Genomic DNA, 20,507 nt, shown 5'->3' on the forward strand with positions numbered 1-20,507 from the left:
TGAGCTCTTTACATGTAGAAAGCCGTTCACCCCTCTCCCCTTATTTGCCGCCAATGCTGTTTACGGTGTGACTTAGGAATATGAAGGAGAGAAAACCCGTGGTGACAACTGCGTCCTGACCAGTCCCTGCCTTATTTGTGCCTCAGCCAGGACCCCAAAGCCGTTCACGGATCCCCTTGAACTTATAATCCGAACGTCTCCTGCAAACCATTTTGGGAGCCCCACCTGGCCTCCTCCCACCTCTGCAGAGTAGGACAGAAGTCAGGTCTGCCCTGGGGGCATCCAGATGCCCAGGGGACAATGGCCTGTGCTCCCTGGAATTACCGTGACTTGAAACTTGATGTTTTTGTATCTGTAAGAATCAGGTGGAGCCAACCTGCTTCTCGGGAAAGCCACTTGACGGCCTTCCGTGTGACTGCATGTGGGCCGCCTACATGAACCAGCTACGTGTCTGCCCAGCGGAGCTTTGAAAGCGGCTCCGACTCCTTCAGTTGTTCTCTACAAGCAAACAGAACTATGCCCAGAAAGCCCACCAGCCTAAAGTGCTCCCGATGTCACCACAGCACGATGGTCAGCTTTCTGCCCTTAGAGCCCACCTGCGAGCGTTGTCATCCTGTGTGTCAAGTGGGTTTGCACCACCTCCCTCCCAGTTACCAGGCGGATCCAACGAGGCGGCCCCGGCATCTGGCAGCTCGGGCCCCTTCACCGGGCACTGGGGGCCAGCAGCTGGAACAGCATCCGTCGTCCCCTGGTGCTGGACATCCGAGATCCAAGTGGGGGGGGTCCCTCCCGCGGCCTCCCCTGGGCAAGCGGACGGTCATGTCCTCCCCAGGTCCTCCCGGGGTCGTCCCTCAGTGCAGGTCTGCGTCCTGACGTCCTCTTCTGATGAGGACGTGGTCACACTGGAGCAGGGCCCACCCTAGTGACCTCGTTTACCTCATAACCTCCTTAAAGACCCCTCTCCACATACAGACCCATTCTGAGGTCCTGAGAGGTAGAGAGGAGACACGATCCAGCCCCCCCACACCTGTTTAGGTACCTCCTAGGATTTAGTGTGCAATATGTGCCTTCTACCTGCCTGCAGGTATCTGGAAAGAGTCCCTAAACGGGTGATGTAAGGGAAACAGGGTATCCAGGTCCCCGTCCCCAGAGCTGGTGACCATCAGAGCAAGGGCTGCGGTCGGTGTGCTCGTGGCCCAGGAGCCAGGCCTGTAGCACCTGGCAACATGGTCCCCCTTCCCCCGGAGCGCTTGGCATCAATATTTGCTGCTGCTGAATCATCACGGGGCTGTGGTGCCCCTTGGAGCAGATTTCCCCAATCTTCCCTAAAACAGCAGCAGGCTGGCGACTCATGAAGTTTTGTAACTGAGGGCCTGTCAGGTTTTGTAACTGAGGGCCAAGCTGGGGTGGGAGGGGCTGCTGCTGGCCCACACGCTTAGACGGAACAGGGCCTCGGCTTACCCAGCCCGTGGCTCTGGCTCCCGGAGCCTCGCATGCCTGCTCTGCCTTCGTCGTGGCGGCCCCGTGCTGCACTGGCCTCAGCGAGCGTCGGAACACACCAGGGCCCAGGGAGGATTCTGGCCCCGACCCCTCGCTGTCTTGCTGTGTGACCGCAGGGGGGTCCCTGCCAGCAGGAGCCTTGGGGTCCCCGCCAGGGAAACAGGGAAGCTGGCCTCTGAGGGCTTGTGGGGTTGCTGCCCAGGAGGGTGGCGTTGGCGCCAGCCCTGCCCCTCCCCGGTGGGCAGAAGCGGGTTCTGGGGTGATGCTGGGTCTCGATGGGAGTTTACTTGGGTCCCCTTCCTACTGGGAGCTCGGCAGTTGTCTCAGGGGACAAAGCCTTGAAATCCTTGAGGAAACTCCTTCTGAGTGAATGAGTTGCCTTCCTCTCCAATTTTGTTCAGCGGTAAGGGAATGTTGTCCGTGTGAGGAGAACTTGGCTTCAGGGGGGTCTGTCTCTGGGGCCTGCAGATGAGGGCTCCTCGTTTCTCCTGTAAAAGCGGCATGTGGTGCCTCGCAGGGGGCGGCCGGGCCGGCTGAGCTCAGGGTGGCAAGCCACGTGATTGTCCTACCTCTGGTCTCTGGGGCCCCTCCACCCTGTCTCCCAGGGTGGCCGCAGCAGTGAGCACTCCCAGCAGAGCACGAGGGTGCCCCTTCCTCCGCATTTCCACCAGCACCAACCTGGCGACCTTCTAGAGGCCGGTCATCCTGACAGGTGTGAAGTTACATCTGATTGTGCATTTGATTTGCGTTTCCCTGGTGGTGAGCATTGTTGAGCGTCTTTTCACGGGCCCATGGGCCATCTGGATTGGCTGTCTTCTTTCTAGGCACTTTGCCCATTTGTAAATGCTTTTTGTTTGTTTGCTCTTAAATTATATAATTTCCTTATATATTCCAGATATCATCCACTTATTAAATGTATGCTTTGCAAATATTTTCTCCCCTTCCACCGGCTGCCTTTTCGTTCTGTTGCCTGCGCTGTGCAGAAGCTTTCTCGTGTGATATAGTCCCACTTGTTTATTTTTGCTTTCGTTGCCTTTGCTTTTGGTGTCAGATCCAAGAAATCACTGCCAAGTCTAATGTCGAGGAGTTTTTCCCGATATGTTCTTCTATGAGCTTTATGGTTTCAGGTTTCACGTTCAAGTCTTTAATCCATTTTGAATAGATTTTTATGTGTGATACACCCCACGTTTGTTGTAGGTTTGTCCACAATCGCCAAGATATGGAAACAGCCTGAGCGTCCATTGACGGGCAAATGGATAAGGAAACTGGTCCATGTACTACTAAGTATGATAGAAAACACATATGTGATGGGATGTAGTCACCCATATAAAGAAGGAAATCCTACCGTTTGCAACAACGTGGATGAACCCAGGGGTATTATCCTCAGCGTAAGAAGCCAGAGAAGGGTAAATCCTGCCTCGGGTCACTTACATGTAGAATCTAGATAAAAAGGTTGAACTCACAGAGGCAGTATAACCGTGGTTGCCTCGGGCTGGGGGTGGTGGAAGGGGGGTGTCGGCCAAAGGAAACCAACTTCCAGTCACAAAGTCAGCACGTGGGGGAGACGGTGCAGCACGGTGACCACGGCCAGCAGCGTGTGCTACACCCTGGAAATGGGTAGAGGAAGTGGATCGGGGATGTTACCACCAAGAGAAAAAAAGAAGGTGACGCTGTGAAGTGATGTGTTAATTAACCTGCTTGTGATTATTTCAGCGTGTAAGTCTATCAAATCATCACAGCGTACACTTTAAATAGATTACAATTTTGTCAATTATACCTCAATAAAGCTGGAAAAAAACAGCAACGTCAACAGACACTCAAACTTCATCACTTTCTAATTATGTTATCACTTCTTACTATTTTCTTGAGGGTATTTCTGCAGCAATTGCATCCATAGGGCGAACATGCTCTACAAAGGCGCTATGTACGTTCTTTTATCCCTGTTATTCTTTCTGAGAGGTGATTGTGAAGCTTTTACAAGTGCACAGCTGATTCTACTCTTAAAACACCGTAGGTCATTGAAAAAAAAAAGAAAAAAACCCACCTTAGGTCGCTTTCTTGCTTGGGAATTGTCATCGGCCTTTCTCTGCTACGAGGGGAGCAGTCAATCTTGGTGGATCATCCGGGAACCCCTGTACAATGGCCCCAGCTCCTTGCCCTCTGCTACCATCCGTAAATGTTTTCTTCTCCGCATATATGTTCATTCCAGTCCCATGAAAGTCTAATGGATGATAACTTCTAGCCCTGCCCCCACTCAAGGGCTAATTGCTGTAGTACAGCTGCTACTGTCTTAAGTTGAGGATTAAGGAGACGTGTACGGGTGCCCAGTGGTGAGGGTTAATTTTATGTAGCTTGGCTAGGATATGATGCTGTTTTGGTTAAAAATATATATATATATTGCTGTGAAGATATTTTTTAGATGTGGTTAACAGGTACATCATGCACTCTGCTCCTGAGTAGAGCAACGAGCCGTCCTCAATGTGGGAGGGCCTGGTCCAGTGAGGTGAAGGCCCTCAGAGCACAGACCTAGGTCTCCTGCAGCAGAAGAAGCCCTGCCTGAGGTTCCTGCTCACTGACCCACTGTGCAGACCTGGGTAGAGCCACACTCACAGGAGCCAATTCCTGAAAATCTCTCTCTGGCTGCCGACATCCTGTTAGTTCTGCTTCTCTGGAGAACCGTGATGAATACATCAAGGAAAGCTCATTGAGCTGCACAGGGAAACGATGGAGGAAGAAAGAGGCAGAAGCGCTGGACAGTGTCAATGTGTGAAACGTGTGTGCCTGGACCACCAAACGCAGAATTCCGTATCTGGAGAAGTAATCCTCTAAAATGGAAGGACAAGTAGGTAATTTCTAAGACAAAGTGGAGGGAACCCATTGCCACCAGCCACGGCAGGAGAATGTTAGAAGGGATCCTCCAGGTAGCAGATCATCAGATCCTCGCCTCCTCGTGGTGTCGGGAAGGCTGCTGGACAGGCTGTGGCTCAAGGCGTTGTTCTTAGGTGATCTGAAGACTAATTGTTTTTCAAACCAATAGCAACAATGTGTAGGGTGACTAAGTGAAAGAAATGATATCAAGGCAAAGGGACAATTTGGGGACGGGCAGCGCCTCTGTGCGCGTGGAGCTGTAGGGTATCACTTTGAAGGTGAGCTAGGATTAGTTAAAACTGCACAGTGTAATCTCTAAGGCAACAACTCAAATTATAAAAAGAAGTATAAATGCAATGCTAAGAAAATATAATACCCAACCCTATAAAATGCTCGCAAAACCACAAAAGGCACAATATGAAGGGGGGAAAAGAGGACGTAAGCAATAATATGAATAAAAACTGTCATGAAGATAGTAGATATCGATCCAACCATGTTGATAATCATTTTTTTTTTGTTTTTTTGATAAAAAAAACATGAAAAGTCTAATGGATGATAAAAAAAAAAAGAAAAAAAACCACCTTAGGTCGCTTGATTGAGACAATTTGGAGACAGAGATTCACAGAGTGAACTGCCGGAACCCAACTGTATATTGTCTGCGGGAGATCCTTATTAAAGTAGATATTTAGGTTGATTTAAAGAAAGACACGGAGAAAGAACTGCCATCCTGCTCATCAGACACTGATCGAAAGAAAGCTGGGGGAACTGTATTAATTTCAGACAATATTGACTTTAGAACAAGAAACAGGATCAAGGATGAAGAGCAACATAAGGATAAAGGAGCTGATCCTCCCAGAAGCCACAGTAGCACTAAACACATATGCACCCAACAATCTGTGAAAAGTACATCAGAACACATAAGGCAAACAGAACCGTGTGGAGAGGTGTGCAGACCCACACCTGCGGTTGGAGACCCAATGCCCTCTGACTGATGCAGCAGTCGGGCCAGGGTGCGTCCAGTGCAGAGGCCTGCAGAGCAGTGACCACCTGGGTCTGACTGACACCTTCGGAGTTCTCCACCCAACAGCGGAACATGTGGAGCGCTCAGCGCAACAAACCACATTCTGGGCCATACAACACACCTTAGCTGATTTAAAAGACTAGAAACCAAACCAAGTAGGTGCTCAGACAACAGAGGAATTAAACTTGAAGTGAATAACAGGGAAATGGATGGAAAAATCCCCAAATATATGGAGAGTAAGGAACGTGCTTTCAATAATCCATAAATCAAAGAAAACTCCAGAGAAACTGCAAAATATTTCAAACCAAATGAAAATGAAAATTATCAAAATTTGTTGGAAGCAGTGAGAACAGTGCTTACTGGGAGATTTTTCATATAGGAGAAAAGTCTTAAATCAATAATCTGAGCCACAGGACTCAAGCTCAAGAACCTACAACCAAAGAGCAAAATGACCCGAGAGCAAGCAGAAGGAGGTAGAAACGACAAGAACAGAAATCAGTGAAATGAAAACTATAAAAGCAACAGGGAAGGCATCCCCCACATACACAATGCACACCCACAACCACATACATGCATGTGCACACCCACCCACATGCGTGCACACACGCATGCGCACACCCCCAACCACACACACATGCACACACACAACCACATGCATGCATGCGCACACCCACACCCACATACACGTATGCACACCCATGTGCACACCCACAACCATGTATGCTCACACATGCATGCCTACACACCCATGGCTCACTAGACCCACATGCATATACCCACACCCTCCACTCCCCCAACACATGCACACACAACCTACACCCCCACACACAGACACCTGCACTCACACCCCACTTATACACATGTGTGCACACAGACAGACCCTTGCACATCCTGCTCTCCTCTGGCCTTCCAAGAGCTGGGATTCCTTGCAGTCCTCTGGCATCTCCCCTTCCCACCACGTGGAGGTTCTGCTTGGAAGGACCAGGCTCTTCTCTGTTGCACCGGAGCTGGAGGGCCCTGTGTCCAGAGCAGTGTGGGTTTGGAAAGCGGAGGGCAGGGCAGTCCTGAGGAGCCTGTGTGCTGAGGCCGCGGGCGTGGGGCAGGTGTTCGGAGGCCAGAAGCTCAGGGCTGCAGAGTGTGCAGCAGTCCCTTCAGCCCGGGGCCGCACGTCCTGAGCGCTGCTGTGTCCGTTGGTGGCAATGACCATGGGGGCAGCGAGGACCAGTAACCTGCCGGGAACCCCTGTGATTGTGCAGCCAGGTGCCACCGCTCTGCAGGTGGTGACTGGGGCAGTGGGCCGAAAGCGGCCAGGGCAGGGGCCTTGCTCCCTGGGACCCCTGCCTGGAGCCCCCCTGGGGGATCGCTGCAGCAAGGGAGGCCAGAGCATGGTGCGTGAGGGGTGTGGACGCCCTGCTCCTGTGGCTTGGCCCAGCCTGCGCCAGGTGCCAGGTGGGGCAGCAGTGGGCATGGCTGCTCTGACGTGGCTGTGGAGCAACGAGGAGGGCAGCGCCGGGGGCCCGAGTGGGCAGCGGGATGGGGCGGCCGCGAGGGCTGGGTTTCCTCACGGGGGGAGGGCAATGGCACGGGCGAGCAGGGTTTCGGGGCGCCCTCCTCCACAGGCCGGCCTCCTGGCGGGGACCCAGAGGCCCGATGAGAGAGGCAGCAGATTATGCCGGGCCCTCCCTGGCCGGCCCTGTGGCTCCTGCCCCCTGCCCTGTGGCCCTGCCAACCTGTGGGCCTTGGAGTGCTCATCTGGACCCTGATACGCCCTGCCCCAGCCCAGGTGGGGTGTCTCCCACCCCCCGCAGTTCCCCATGCGAACTCCCCCCATCCCCGGTCATACCTGTCGGCATGTGACCTCCGGGCATCACCCCCATCACTGGTGGCTGGTTAGGTGGCCGACGCTGAGGGTGCCCTGCGGCCCGCTGGGGAGGGCTGTGCCTGACCACGGGGTGTGGGCGATGCCAGGAGGGAGGGGAGTGCCGGCCGGCAGGTGGGGGTGCGGGGAGGCCCCGGGCCGGGTGTATGCAGAGCGCCAGGCAGAGGAGCACCCCCGCCGGCCCGCTGGACACGGACTCCTCCTGCACGCGGGCAGCTTCACCAGCGCTCACGGGGCTGACCAGCCAGGGGGCCTCAGTTTCCCAGGGTGGATCATAGTGGCGGGGGGGAAGGGAAGGAGTGATTAGGTGCGTGTAGGGCGGTAACCTGGGCCCCGCCGCTCTGCTGTCCACTTCTCCCCTGGCCCGACGGACTCCTGCTGGCCCGTGTTCCACCTCTGGCCCAGGGCAGGGCAGCCCGTGGGGTCCCGACCTCCCACTCTGTGCCTCTGAGCGGGGTGCCCACATGGGGGCTGTGGGGCGCCGGGCTGGGGGGGCGCGTGGCTCGCCGGTCCCCTTGCTGCCAAACACATGGTTGTGGCTGGGCGGGGGCATGGGGAGGCCAGACGGGTCGTGTGTCAGCCCGGAAAAGACGTGTGCTCCGCGCGGGGACCTGTCAGCGTGTGGGGGCGGTGAGAAGGCGCCCACGACGGCACCCGGGGCACGTGAAGGAGCACCTTAACCTTGCAGAACCCCATCCGTGCCCTCTCGCACCCGTGCTACCTGCCGCCCCCGACTCGTGGCTTCAGGAACAACTGGCACGAGCTGAGCCCCGTCTGAGCAGGTGGCCTGAGCAGACGCCCCAGGACGCGGCACGGGCCCCCGAGGGCCGCGCCGCCCCTGCTGCCCCGGGCCCGGTGGGAGGCTGCTGCAGGCTCACGGCACCTGGGAGGTGCTTCTGTGGGAGGTGCTTCTCCCCACCCCGTGTCCCCCTGCTGCCCCGGGCCCGGTGGGAGGCTGCTGCAGGCTCACGGCACCTGGGAGGTGCTTCTGTGGGAGGTGCTTCTCCCCACCCCGTGTCCCCCTGCTGCCCCGGGCCCGGTGGGAGGCTGCTGCAGGCACCACAAAAGCACCTCCCCGGTGCCGTGAGCCTGCTTCAGGCTAGGAGCGCTCCAGCGAGGGCTCAGTGGTGGGCTCCCGGGACTGGAGATGACCAGGGTCGCATCAGCTCGGCCGGGCCGGTCACAGGGCAGGGAGCGGGTCACACGGGGACTCAGGTGGCTTCCGGGGACCCTCACCGGACGGCGGTTTTCTGGCTGCGTGGTGTGTAGGAGGCGCCGTCCCGGTGCCGGGTGGAGAGCGCGGCAGGTGAGCCTGGCTCTGGGGACAGAGAGCTCCCTTTGTGCTGTGCTGCGACCGCATGAGGCAGCCCACTCGGGACGAGGGGTGCACCTGCCGCCCCGGCTCCTGGTCCGGGAAGCAACGTCGCCAGCACCCGCGGCCACCTGGGCAGTGCCGTGGGGACACGGGCTGGGTGTGGAGGCTGAGGAGCCCCGCCGAGCTCGCGCCCCCGCGTAGGGTGCCCTGTGCTCTCTCCCTTCCAGCTCGGAGCCAACGCCCTGCTTTTCCTCAGCGTGAACATGTACGGGGTCTTCGTGAGGGTCCCGGCCGAGCGCTCCCAAAGGAAAGCCTTCCTGCAGGCCCGCAGCTACGTTGAAGACCGGCTGAGGCTGGAGGACAAGAACGAGAAGCAGGTGGGTGCGGGGGGCTCTCACCTGCAGGGGCACGGGGCCAGCGGGGACACGGGGTGGGGAGCACAGCTGGGGGCATGGGGCAGGGTGGGGGGTGCGGACAGTGGAGTGTGGGCCCGGGGTGCAGGGCCGAGAGCACCCAGCAGGGAGCACGGAGCTCCGGGTGGAGATGCTCAGGGGCCTCAGGCAAGAGGAGACAGGGCAGCGGCAGTGGGGACTCCGTAGACGTGGAGGGGGAGGACCTGCCACCTCCTGTGGCCCCAGCCTCAGTCTCCCCATTGGTCAGACGGTGTGCCCAGGTGACACTGTATGGCTGGGAGGGGGCAGGGAGAGCTGCAGAGCTCACCTCGTGGGTTTGTTGCCCTGCAGGGGCTGAGCTGCTCCAAGGCCGGCACAGGGGGCGGGGGTTTCACCTGTGGGGGGGAGGTTGGGTGGGATCCAGCTGGCATCCACTCCCTTGGAGCCGGGGTGGTGGTGGGGTGGTGAGGCAGGTCCTGACCGGCCCCTGGCACAGGTGTGGTGGGCCCTGACCCACTTGCCAGAGGGTAAAGCTCCGCGGACCCAAGGGTGTCCCCATGACAGTGGTCGTCACGGTAACCCTGGCCAGCAGCTCGGCTGTGAACCTGGGGGGCCCTCTTCCTAGCCCCTGCCACAGCCTGCTGGGGCCGCGGGACCACCTACCCCCACCTAGACGGCGAGCCGGACCGGTGCGCACTGCCCGGAGTCCCCGGGCTCATCCCCGTCAGGGGTGCCGGGTGGGCTGGGAGCCCCAGGCGAGGATTCCCCGCAGTGTCGGTGCTGAGCCTTGTTTCTGTGGGGTGGCGGGTGGGATTGCTCCGTACGTGAGAGCCCACTCTATGGCAGACGCAGGGTGTGGGGTATGGGCTGTCCTTCTAACACGTGCACACGCGTGTGTTTATTTATAGATACTCTAACGATACCTAGTGTTTACAGTGAAGGTAGGTTGTGGTTTAGAAGCAGATGACGTACGTATGCTTAGATTGTGTGTGCGAATCTGGATGGATTTGTCTGTGGGAGATCCACGTCTGTGTGCATACGTACGTGCACATGCGTGGTATGCATGTGTGTGGGCCACATGTGCGGAAACGTGTGCATTTGTGTCTGTACACACGTGTATGTGTATATGTGGAGCATGTGTGCAAGTGTCCATGTCTGTGTATGTCTACGCGTGTGGATTTGCATTCGTGTGGACTCTGTGCATGCCAGTGTGTACGTGAGTGTGTGCATGTGTGTACATGTATGTGGGGATATGTGAACATATGCATGCAAACGTCAGGTGTGTGCATATATGTGTGGATGTGTGCATAACTGCACATGTGTGGATGCGTGTGGATGGGTGTGCAGATGTGAGTGTGTGTGCGCATGTGTGCAGACGAGTGTGTGGCTGAGCGTGCGTGTGCATGCATACACGTGCGTACGATCCGGAGTCCCCGGGGCTGGTCCCTGAGCGCCTCCTCCGACATCAGCCCTGCCAACTGAGGGTCTCTTGGCCATTTTTGAGACGCTTGCACGTGGAACCCCCCTTGCATGCTTCCCCCGACATCCTTGAAGAAGCGACGTCTGGGGGCCGCCGCTGTGTCTTTCTCTTCTGAATTTTCCTTTGCTCTTCCTCCTGACTTCCATCTCCTCTGCGTTTCCTTTCGGATGTCTTTCTTTCCGTGCTCGGTGTGTGTCTGTCTTCATCTCCTCTTCCCGTGGCTGCCTTTCCCGACGACCACGTGAGGCTCTGGGCCTGTTGGGTCCCCGAGCTTGGGGTCGGCCGCGTGCGATGCTGCAGTGGTGGCCGCGGCGTGGACCGCACGTGCATGCAGACTCCCAGGCCTGCTCTCTCACCGCACCCCCGGCCCCGGCCCCAGGGGCCAGCGGTCACATGCACTCCTACCGTCACGGGGCCACTCTGTGTGCTCGTGGCAGCTCCGCCAGCAAGGGTTCATCCCACAGAGGGGGGAGCCCAGACACCGGGAGGCTCAGGGCCAGCGTGTGGGCGCAGCAACTCTGTAAGATGGCAGATGTCACCCCGACCCGTCAGCCCGGTGACTGCTGTTACCGTGTTGTCACTCTGGGTCTGGATAGTTAGATTTTCTTCATTTTCCCACGGACGGATCCACCGGTGCTTTGAATGTAACTTGAGGCCGCTGTGCCTTCCTCCCCGGCGTGCGCGTGGGACTTTGTGTTCTCGGCCCCGAGGTTTAGACTCCGTGTTTTGAAAACGTGACTCCTCCCGGGCATCCTTGTTCATCACCTGGGAGCAGGCCTCAGCGGTGTCGTCGGGAGAGCAGATGCGACTTCGCGCCTCGCCCTGGCTCCGGGGGGCCTCCGGGTTACGCCGTGTTCCATGTTCTCCTTCGAAGTTATCCGCGATCGGGTGTGGCTCCGGTAGCGGTGGCCTCTGAGCGGGGGCCCGGGGCCCGCCAGTCCATGGGGACCGGCTGAGGCGGGCCTGGTGGTCGGGGGCCCGGCGTGCGTCCCGGAGAGGAGTCTGGTCTTCTTTGTCCATCCTCCACTTCCCGGCGGGCCTTGCTGTGCCTCCTGGCCCTCACTGACGTGGGAGGGCCTCTCTCCACACAGCTGCCCTTCGTATTTCTTTGTGGCATATGTGTTTGACCCCTCCTGGCCCACGCTCTGCCCCCGTGGGTGCGAACGGGCCGCTCACCGTGGAGAGGCCGGTGTCTCCTCCGGGGTGGTCCCCGTGTCCCCACGTTGTTTCTCTCGCCTTCTCTTGGTGTAAAAATTCAATAGTTCCATATTTCAGACCTTTCAGTCATTTCTCTTGGTGGTTCACATGGTGCTTTTGGAACAGGAGGGTGAGGGTCATGTCCATGCATCTCTGGCTGGCCCAAGAGCGGGCGAGTCCGGACTTTGACCTGCCATGTCTTCTCTGTTGGGGCCTGGGGGTCAGGTCTGTCACACGGGAGTAGGCCTGGCACACGGCGAGGGCTTGCGGGCCCCGGGGGTCAGATACTCCAAAGGGACTTGGAGGGTCTTTCACTTCCAGAACAAAGACGCCCAACCTTAGGTCTTCGAAACGGGAAAGCCTTAGAGCAGCTGATCAAGAAGAAAGAATGGGCATAAGGCGGGTGTTAGGGACGGAAGGCTCGGTGGCAGATAGAGCCATGCTAAAAGCAGACACAAGGGAAACACTCAGGATTCGTCACTAGCAGGAGATTTGAAAACTCTTGAGATGCACCAGTTCCCGCACAGTTTCCAGGATCGAAACTGATTCGAGAAGCAAATAGAGGGCTCGGAAAGCCCGTGGCCACCTAAATGTTGACTTAGCAGTGACCGTCGTCTCCGGGCCTGGTGTCACCCATGAGCCATGTGGGCATCCAGGGAAGGCGCCATTCCCGCTCCCGCTTGTCCCGGGGATGTGGGCGCAGGGTGACTCTCCAGAGTCGCCGACGTGCAAGTTGCACACACAGGTGGGGAGTGGCCCCTGCTCCTGGCGCTGTGCTCCTGGGCGGTCACCCCCAGGCCCTTCCTGGCGCTGAGCGGAGAGCGGGTTTTGTCTGGACGCCTTGGCGCATCCATGTGCCACGTGTGGGGCTCTGCAGGGGCTGCTGCTACCCCATGTGTTGTCATCCCCATGATTGCCTGGACACTGTGGAAGCAGAGCTGACAAAGTTTTCTTTTTTTTTTTTTTTAAATCTTATTTATTTAGTCATGAGAGAGAGAAAGAGGCAGAGACCCAGGCAGAGGGAGAAGCAGGCTCCATGCAGGGAGCCCAACGGGGGACTCGATCCCGGGTCTCCAGGGTCACGCCCTGGGCCGAAGGCAGGCGCTAAACCGCTGGGCCACCCAGGGATCTCCCTGACAAAGTTTACTTTTTGTCTTGATCCAGTTTTGGTATCAGATAATATTGACTTTATATAAGGAGTTGGGGTGTGTTCCCTGGGGTAAGGTGGTATCTCTTTGTGGTTTTGATTTGCATTCCCCAGAGGATTAATGATGTTGAGCATCTTTTCATGCACCTGTTGGCCATCTGGATGTCTTTTTTTGAGAAATGCATATTCAGATTTTCTGCCCGTTTTTTAATTGCATAATTTGGGTTTCTGATGTGGAGTTGTCTAGGTTCTTTATATATCTTGGATACTAACCGCTTATTGAATCTACCATTTGCAGATACCTTCTCCCATTCAGTAGGTTTCATTTCTTTTTCATTTTGTTAATTATTTCCTTTGCTGTTTAAAAGCTTTTTATTTCGTACAGCCCCAATAATTTATTTTTGCTTTTGCTTCACTCACATGAGGAGACATAGCTAGAAAAGTCTTGCTAAGGCTGATATTTTCTGGAAAATTTTAGGTAGAATTGGTGTTAAATTTTCTTCAGTGCTTGGCAGGCATATCTAGTAAAACCATCAGGATCTGGAGATTTCTTCTATATGAATTTTATTTTTTTTTATTTCTTAATTTCTTTATTTTTTATTGGTATATGAATTTTACAATTAAGAATTCAGTTTACTTAATAGGTTACAGAGCTATTCAGATGTCTTATTCACAGTATTTATATCTTACTGCGTGAGTTGTAGTGGCTTGTGCTTTTTTGAGAAGCTTGTCCGTATCTTTGAAATGGTCAAATTCATGTGTGAAGTGTTACTACTGTTCCCTTTATCTTTTCAGTTTCTGCAGGGTCTGTAATGATAACGTTTCCTTCCTGATTTTGTTAATTATGTCATATCAGTCTCTCTCACTCGTTTTGCTAGAGGATTGCATATTTTATTTGCTATATTTAAAGGATCACATTTTTGTTTCATTGATTTTGGTTTTTTTTTTTCCTGTTTTCAGTTTCTTTGATTTTTTTCTTGTATTTATTATGCTCTTCCCTCCTCTAAATTTGCTTTACTTTGTTCTTCTTTTTGCAGATTATTTAAATGGAAACTTAGATTATTTGACAACTTTCTCTTTTTTAGTATGAGCAAATAGTCTCATAGATTTCCCTTTCAGAGCTGCGCGCCACCGATATTGGTGTGTGGTATTCTCACTTTCATTCGGTTCTGTGTATTTTTAAAACTTTCCTTTGACATCTCCTTTCAACTCCTGGATTGCTTAGAATCGTTTTGCTTAGTTTCTCAATACTTGGAGATTTTTCTGCTGTTTTCTGCTACCGATTTTTAGTTTGAGTCCGTGATTTTCAAAGACCATGCTCTAGAATTTGAATTCTTGTAAATACGCTGAAGTTTGTGTCATGGCCCAGGATATGGCCTGTTTTGGTGTGAGTTCTATGGGTGCTTGAAGACAACGTGTTTTCTGCACTTCTTGGGCGAGGTGTTTTATACCTGTTGTTGACATACTGTTGGCTGATGGTCTTCTCGAGTGCTCTGTATCATTGCTAATCTTTGTCCAGATTTTCTATCATTTATTTTTCTTCTCAAAAATTTTTTTAAAAAAGAGTTTACTTATTCATGAGAGAGACACACACACAGATGCAGAGACACAGGCAGAGGGAGAAGCAGGCTCCCCCTGGGGAGCCTGATGCAAGACTCGATCCCAGGACCCTGGGATCACGCCCTGAGCCAAAGGCAGATGCTCAACCGCTGAGCCACCTGGGCGTCCCTGGGTCATACTTGTTAAAAATCACTCTGCCGATGTCTCTCTTTTGTATGTTTAGAACGCTTGTCTTGGGATCCCTGGGTGGCGCAGCGGTTTGGCGCCTGCCTTTGGCCCAGGGCGCGATCCTGGAGACCCGGGATCGATTCCCACATCAGGCTCCCGGTGCATGGAGCCTGCTTCTCCCTCCGCCTGTGTCTCTGCCTCTCTCTCTCTCTCTCTCTGCGACTATCATAAATAAATTAAAAATTAAAAAAAAAATTAGAACGCTTGTCTTTCATGTAATTATTGTCAGAGCATCAACCTGTCATTTTATGTTTTGTTTCTTTTTCCTGCTTTCCTCTGTGTTAGTCGAACGCGTTTTTAGAATTCAGCTTTGATATATCATTGTGCCCATGAGTGCGTATCTTTCTCAGTGCTGCTTGAGGTTTTATACTAAAGACACGTAATGTCACATTCTACTGTTGTCGACATGTTACCGGATAGGGCGAAGTGCAGAAACCCCACCTCCGTGGCCTTCAGCCTCACCTGCGACAACACAGTCTTAAATATTTCTTCTGCATACATTTGAGCCACACCAGGCAGTGCTGTATGGCTTGCGTCAACCAGCACATAGCAGAGAAGGGAAGTCAACTTTATTCATGGATATTTTTGTTTATGTTATGTCACTTCTTCCTCCCCTATGCCCAGATGCTTCCTTTTCTCCTTTTCTTTCTGGTTACAGGTCTTTCTCTTGGGGCAGGTCTGTTGGTGACAAGGCCTGCTACTTTTCCCTCTTGATTTCTTTCATTCCCGAAGGGCTCTGGGTAGACAGTTCTTTTCTCTTGCACTCGAAAAGCCAGCCACCGTCTCATGGCCTCCACGATCCCCGATGAGAAATCTGTGGTGATTCAAACCATGTTTCTCATGGGAGAGGCACCGTTACTCCCCCGTTGCTCTCTGGCCTCGTCCGCTGTCGTGACGTTTCTGAGGTTTGACTGTGTTGTGTCCTGGTGTGGATTTCTTCGGTTTGTCTACACTGGGGTCTTTCCAGTTTCCTGAGTGTGGAGATTTAGGTCTTTTGTCAAATTTGGGGTCTTTTTATCCACTAATTCTCTGAAATTTTCTAGCCATTTTCTTACCCTTCTTTGGTGACTCCGGGGACATGAATGTGGGATCTTTTGTTACGGTCCCACGGGTCACTGTATTTTTGGGATTTCCTCCCCAGTCTCTGCTCTGTTTTATTCGTGTGGGCAGTCTCTGTCATTCCGCCTGCAAGGTCACTAGGCTCTCCTCTGTTCTCTGCCACCTGTCGAGCTTTTTATTTCATTTTTTTTTCAGCTCCAACATTTGTATTTGAGTCTCTTTTGTATCTTTTATCTCTTTGCTGGAGTTCCTTTTTCTTCTTTCATTTTTTTCAGGTGTGTTTGTGGCTGTTTATCGAATGATTCTTACAATAGCTGCTTTAGAATCTCGTTACATATGGTGATTATTCTGTTAATCGTGCTGTTGCTGTCTATTGATTGTCTTTATTCATTTGTTGAGATTGTTCTGGTTCTCTTGTGCTGCGTGATTTTTCTTTTTTTAAGATTTTATTTATATATTTATTCATGAGAGACACAGAGAGAGGCAGAGACAGAGGCAGAGGGAGAAGCAGGCTCCTTGCAGGGAGCCCGCCCGATGCAGGACTTGATCCCAGGACCCCAGGGTCACACCCCGGGTGGAAGGCAGACGCTCAACCACTGAGCCACCCAGGCGTCCCTAATACATTTATCTTAAGTCACGTTTTGGTGTTTGTAGGATGCTGGGAGACTTTGTAGGATCCACGTTCATGAGTTTGTCCTTTGGATTTCTGGCTTTGTGTTTTATTTTGCTGGTCAGAACACATCAGGCTTGTCGGCTCCTGATGCAGTGTTTACTGCTGCTTGGGGCTTTCGGGCTGGGTCTGAGATTGGACGTGGATTGCAGGTAATATCTTTATGATGTCAGAAAACTACTTTGTTCCAGGTTTTGCTGTTTTTAATAGGGGATGGGTGCTTGATCTTGCCAGATGGCGCTTTGCTCCCTATGGGAAAGTTGTGTGCTTTTACTCTTGGTTCTGTGTGTCGGCTTTAGGTACCATCCCTAATATCGTGGGCGCAGCTGATGCTGAGCCCCTGGTCAGAAGTACAGCCACAGCCTGTCCTTAGGAATTTCATATGACAGTGGCTTTTGCAAGTGTGAGCACTCTTTCCCCTTCGTGTGCGGGTTCCAGGGAGCCTCTTTATGGCTGAGGTGGCAGGGCTGATCCATGCAGCCCTTCCAGCCCAGTCTCCATCTCTTCACTGGTCTGCCACTGCTGGTGTGTGGCCCTCGTCCTCGTGAATCAAGATGGTAGGTAGAGGGCTGGACATCAAGACCATGTCCCCAGCAACAGAGGGACAAAGGGAAGAATAGGCTGTCTTTAAGAGCCATTCCAGAAGCTCTCACATGACCTTTCACCCCCTGTCTCCTGGGCCACATCTAGCTGCAAGAGCAGGCTGGATAACGGGGTGTTTATCTTAGGTCTCTGAGCCCCAGATGAAAGTAAGGGGCTAAACGGTTGTGCTAGTGGTGACGAAGGGATGTGGGAACAGCGGCCAGCTCTGCCCTGGCCTCACTTCCAGCACCAGATGCCACTCCCCAGCATTCCCAGCATGGTGCTCTCCTGTGGTCTATGGCTGACTCAGTTTCCCTGTCCTAACTCCACGGTGCAGGGCAGCTGACGGGATGGAGAGACCAGGTCCTGGAGGTGTGCCCTTAGCTGGGGTCCTTGGAGAGGGAGGGGTTCCAGGGCATTAGGAGAATACTGAACGGGGAGGAGGGTGTGCTGGGCACGGCGGGTGGTGGGGGGCAGCCTCCCTTGTTTGATCTGATGTAGCGTATTTGTAGGTGCAGGTGAGGGATTTAAGACCTGAGCCCTGAGCAGTGGGAATTGGAGGTGTGGCAGGCAAAGGGGGAGCAGGGTCTGGGGGGCAATGACCTCCTCACAGAGCACCTGCTGAGGACGCTGTGCGCCTGTCTCCCTGTCTGGTGTGATGGAATTCAGACAGGGCAGAGGTGCGATGCAAGGCCAGGCCACCGTGCACTTCTCCAGGGACCCTCCGTGCGGGGCACACTGGTGCAGGAGCCACCCCCGAGCCCCTAACCGCAGCTCGGCAGCCCAGGCAGCCCAGGGTCATGGGCCCTGTGAGCTGGGTCTTCCTAGGAGAGCGTGAAGCCCCATGTGTGTTCTGGGGCAGCATTCTGTCATGTCCCGGCCTCGTGCCTCAAGGCATTTCCAGCAGCTTCCAGGTGTGTTCGTGTTGTTCATGCTGCCCTTGGCCTGTCCGCGAGGTGGCCTGGGTGAGGCCCTGCCCAAGCTCCCTCCACCGCCCGCACAGTCTGGTACCCTCTGCCTGTGTCTCAGCCTCACCCCAGAGGCCCCCCGGCCAAGGCAGGGGTCGGGGTCTACTGGCCAGGCACCAGTCACACAGCAGCTCCCACACCCGTGCGCTGGGGCTGCCCCTCACATGTCAGCCTGGACGTGTCCATGCATGGCGTCCGTGTGCTCCCCAGCACTCAGAGCCTCTCTCCCAGGGGTCCCAGTGCTGAGAGTGGTCACAGGCCATGGCAGTAGCGTGAGGTCCCGCCGTGGCACTGCAGTCTGTCCATTTGGCTGCCGTGGGGGTGGGTCTCAGGGCAGAGCCAGGCCTCACTCGGGCCACATGGCTCCGGGCACAGGCTCCAGGCCTGGGACTCAGGTTGGCCTCGTCTGTCTGCTTGGCTCCACGCAGCATCTAGCGGCGCTTGGCTGGCCTTCCCCTCTGCGGTTTACGTGGAGACGCATGACCTGGGGAGGCTCCTGAGGGGTGTGGGCTCCATGAGTTAGGCCTGTGACGTGCTCTGTGGAATCCAGAGCAGACTGCTGAAGCCCTCACACCCCTGCCCCAGGCCTCCGAGGCCATCTCCCAGAGGCCCCCTGGGTTCCGGGAGACTCTTGTCACTGTGCCGCTCTCATCATCTTCCTGAGGTCATCACGTGGGACGTGGCCTCACGGAATGGGGCTGTGGTCCAGGAGGCCACCCGATGCCTGCTGTGGGCTGGGGGATGCCAGGGGTCGAGGGCTTCACTAGAGCTGCTGCGTTGATGGGACAGGCTGCAGCTGAGGGCAGGGGGCCCAGAGCAGAGCCTGGCACTGGAGGGATGGAGTGAGGGAGCGGCTTCCCTTGCCCAGTCTCTGCCGTGTTTGCTCTTCTGAGCAGGCTTCCTTCCTCAGTCTACTCGGATTTCAATGTAATCTCTTTGCTTCCCGAAGCAGGCTGGGAAGGGGAGTGAGAGGCCCTGAGGGGAGGGCCTCAGATGCAGGTGTGGCCAGCTGTGGTCACGGGCCAGGGGGCTTGGCGGCGGGTGAGGATCCCTGGGAAGAGGAGAGGCAGAATGAGGCAGGTGGGGAAACTGAGTCCCCGGAAGAGGGATGGAGTCTCCTGTGCAGCAGGGCACCTCTGGAAAAGCCTAGATGTTTATTCTATTCTCTGAGAGGGAAGAAAACATCTGATCCCCAGAGAGAAGGAAGAAATCGGAAGATAGGACTGGGGGGAAATGCGACGTTGTGTACCGATCTCTGTGAGGTCACGGGACTCCCGTCTGTCCAGGGGGGGCGGGTTTTACGGCCCATCTGGAGGTTCCTCTCGGGGCCGTGTTAGGCAGTGGGATGCGGAGGCCTGGCCATCCTGGTTGGGGCCGGTGGCGTTTCCTCCCTGTGACCTCTGCTCGGTGAAGCGGGGGCACACGGGTGGGTGGACGGTGGGTGAAGGTTGTTGTGGTGGCCCGGGTGTCGTGGAGGTGATGCAGGCCCCTTGCCAGTGCTCTGGGAGCGAGTTTCCTGTGTAATGCCACTCCAGGCCTGGGCACAGGCTGCAGGGGCCGAGGGGCCAGGCACGGTCTGTAGCACCAGGCCACCTGCTGCCCGTGAGGAGGGTCTGCAGCCCCTTGTGCAGGGCAGCTCCTCAGCACCACCTCGGTGGGGTGATCGAGGACTCGCAGGGGAGTCCTGCTGCATCACACAGACCTGTCTCTCCTGTCCAGGAGCGGCTGCTTATGAGCCTTCTGCCCCGGAATGTTGCCATGGAGATGAAGGAGGACTTCCTGAAGCCCCCCCCCCAAAGGATTTTCCACAAGATTTACATCCAGTGGCATGACAATGTGAGGTAGGGCTGATGCACCCGGCCCGGGTGCTGGGCCTTGGGGAGCTCAGATGAAGATGATGGAGGTGGAGATGGAGGCAGTGGAGGTGGAGACGGCAGAGGAGGGGGGGAGGGGGGGAGGGCGAAGTGGTGGAAGTGGTGGAGGAGGAGGCGAAGAGGTGGAAGAGAAGGAGGAGGAGTAGAGAAGGAGGTGGAAGAAGTGGAGGAGTGGAGGGGAGGCAGTACAGATGGAGGAGGAGGAGGAGGAGGAGTGGAGGTGGAGAAGGGGGAGAAGGGATGGAGAAAGAGGAGGGGGAAGAGGTGGAGGAGGAGGAGGAGGAGGAAGGTGGAGGAGGAGGAGGAGGAAGGTGGAGGAGGTGGATGTTGAAGTGGTGGAGGTGATTGCCGGGGTGGGCATAATGGAGACAGTGAGGGTGATTGTGGGAAGTGATGGAAGTGGAGGTGATGGATATGGGGGCTGTGAGGGTTGGTGAGGAGGGGATTGAGATGGGAGGTGATGTGGGAGGTTGCAGAGGAGGTGGTGAGCGTAAGGGTGAGAGATAATGGAAGTGACCGTGATGGAAATGGGAGGCGCTGGTGGAGGTGGAGGTGATGCAGGAGGTGAGGAGTAAGTGTGCAGCGCAGGTAGTGGCAGAGGTGGGAGGCCTTGGGCAGGTGGGGGTGGAAGGCCTCAATGTGAGGGGAGGAGGGAGCGGGTGTGCGTCAGGAGGCCCAGGTGAGCACCTGCAGGCTTGGAAGCAGGTCCCATGGAGGGGGGGTGGCGAACTCTTGGGTGATAGGTGTCACAGCTGCTCTTTCCCGCT

General features: G+C 55.3%; 1 protein-coding gene across 1 annotated transcript in view; it reads right to left on the reverse strand.

Moving 5' to 3' along the window:
- The window catches only part of LOC112912696 (uncharacterized), a 260,106-nt gene that overhangs the window by 4,672 nt on the left and 234,927 nt on the right, over nucleotides 1-20,507 (reverse strand). The window contains exons 9-13 of the mRNA XM_072762683.1: nucleotides 9,304-18,917; nucleotides 7,233-8,936; nucleotides 6,270-6,618; nucleotides 3,545-4,325; nucleotides 1,462-3,107 (exon numbers count right to left, since the gene is read on the reverse strand). The gene's annotated coding sequence lies outside the window, so the exon portion shown is untranslated. The remainder of the gene's footprint in view (nucleotides 1-1,461; nucleotides 3,108-3,544; nucleotides 4,326-6,269; nucleotides 6,619-7,232; nucleotides 8,937-9,303; nucleotides 18,918-20,507) is intronic.

Source organism: Vulpes vulpes, chromosome 7 (genome assembly GCF_048418805.1).
Source record: "Vulpes vulpes isolate BD-2025 chromosome 7, VulVul3, whole genome shotgun sequence".
In the NCBI taxonomy this organism is placed as follows: domain Eukaryota; kingdom Metazoa; phylum Chordata; class Mammalia; order Carnivora; family Canidae; genus Vulpes; species Vulpes vulpes.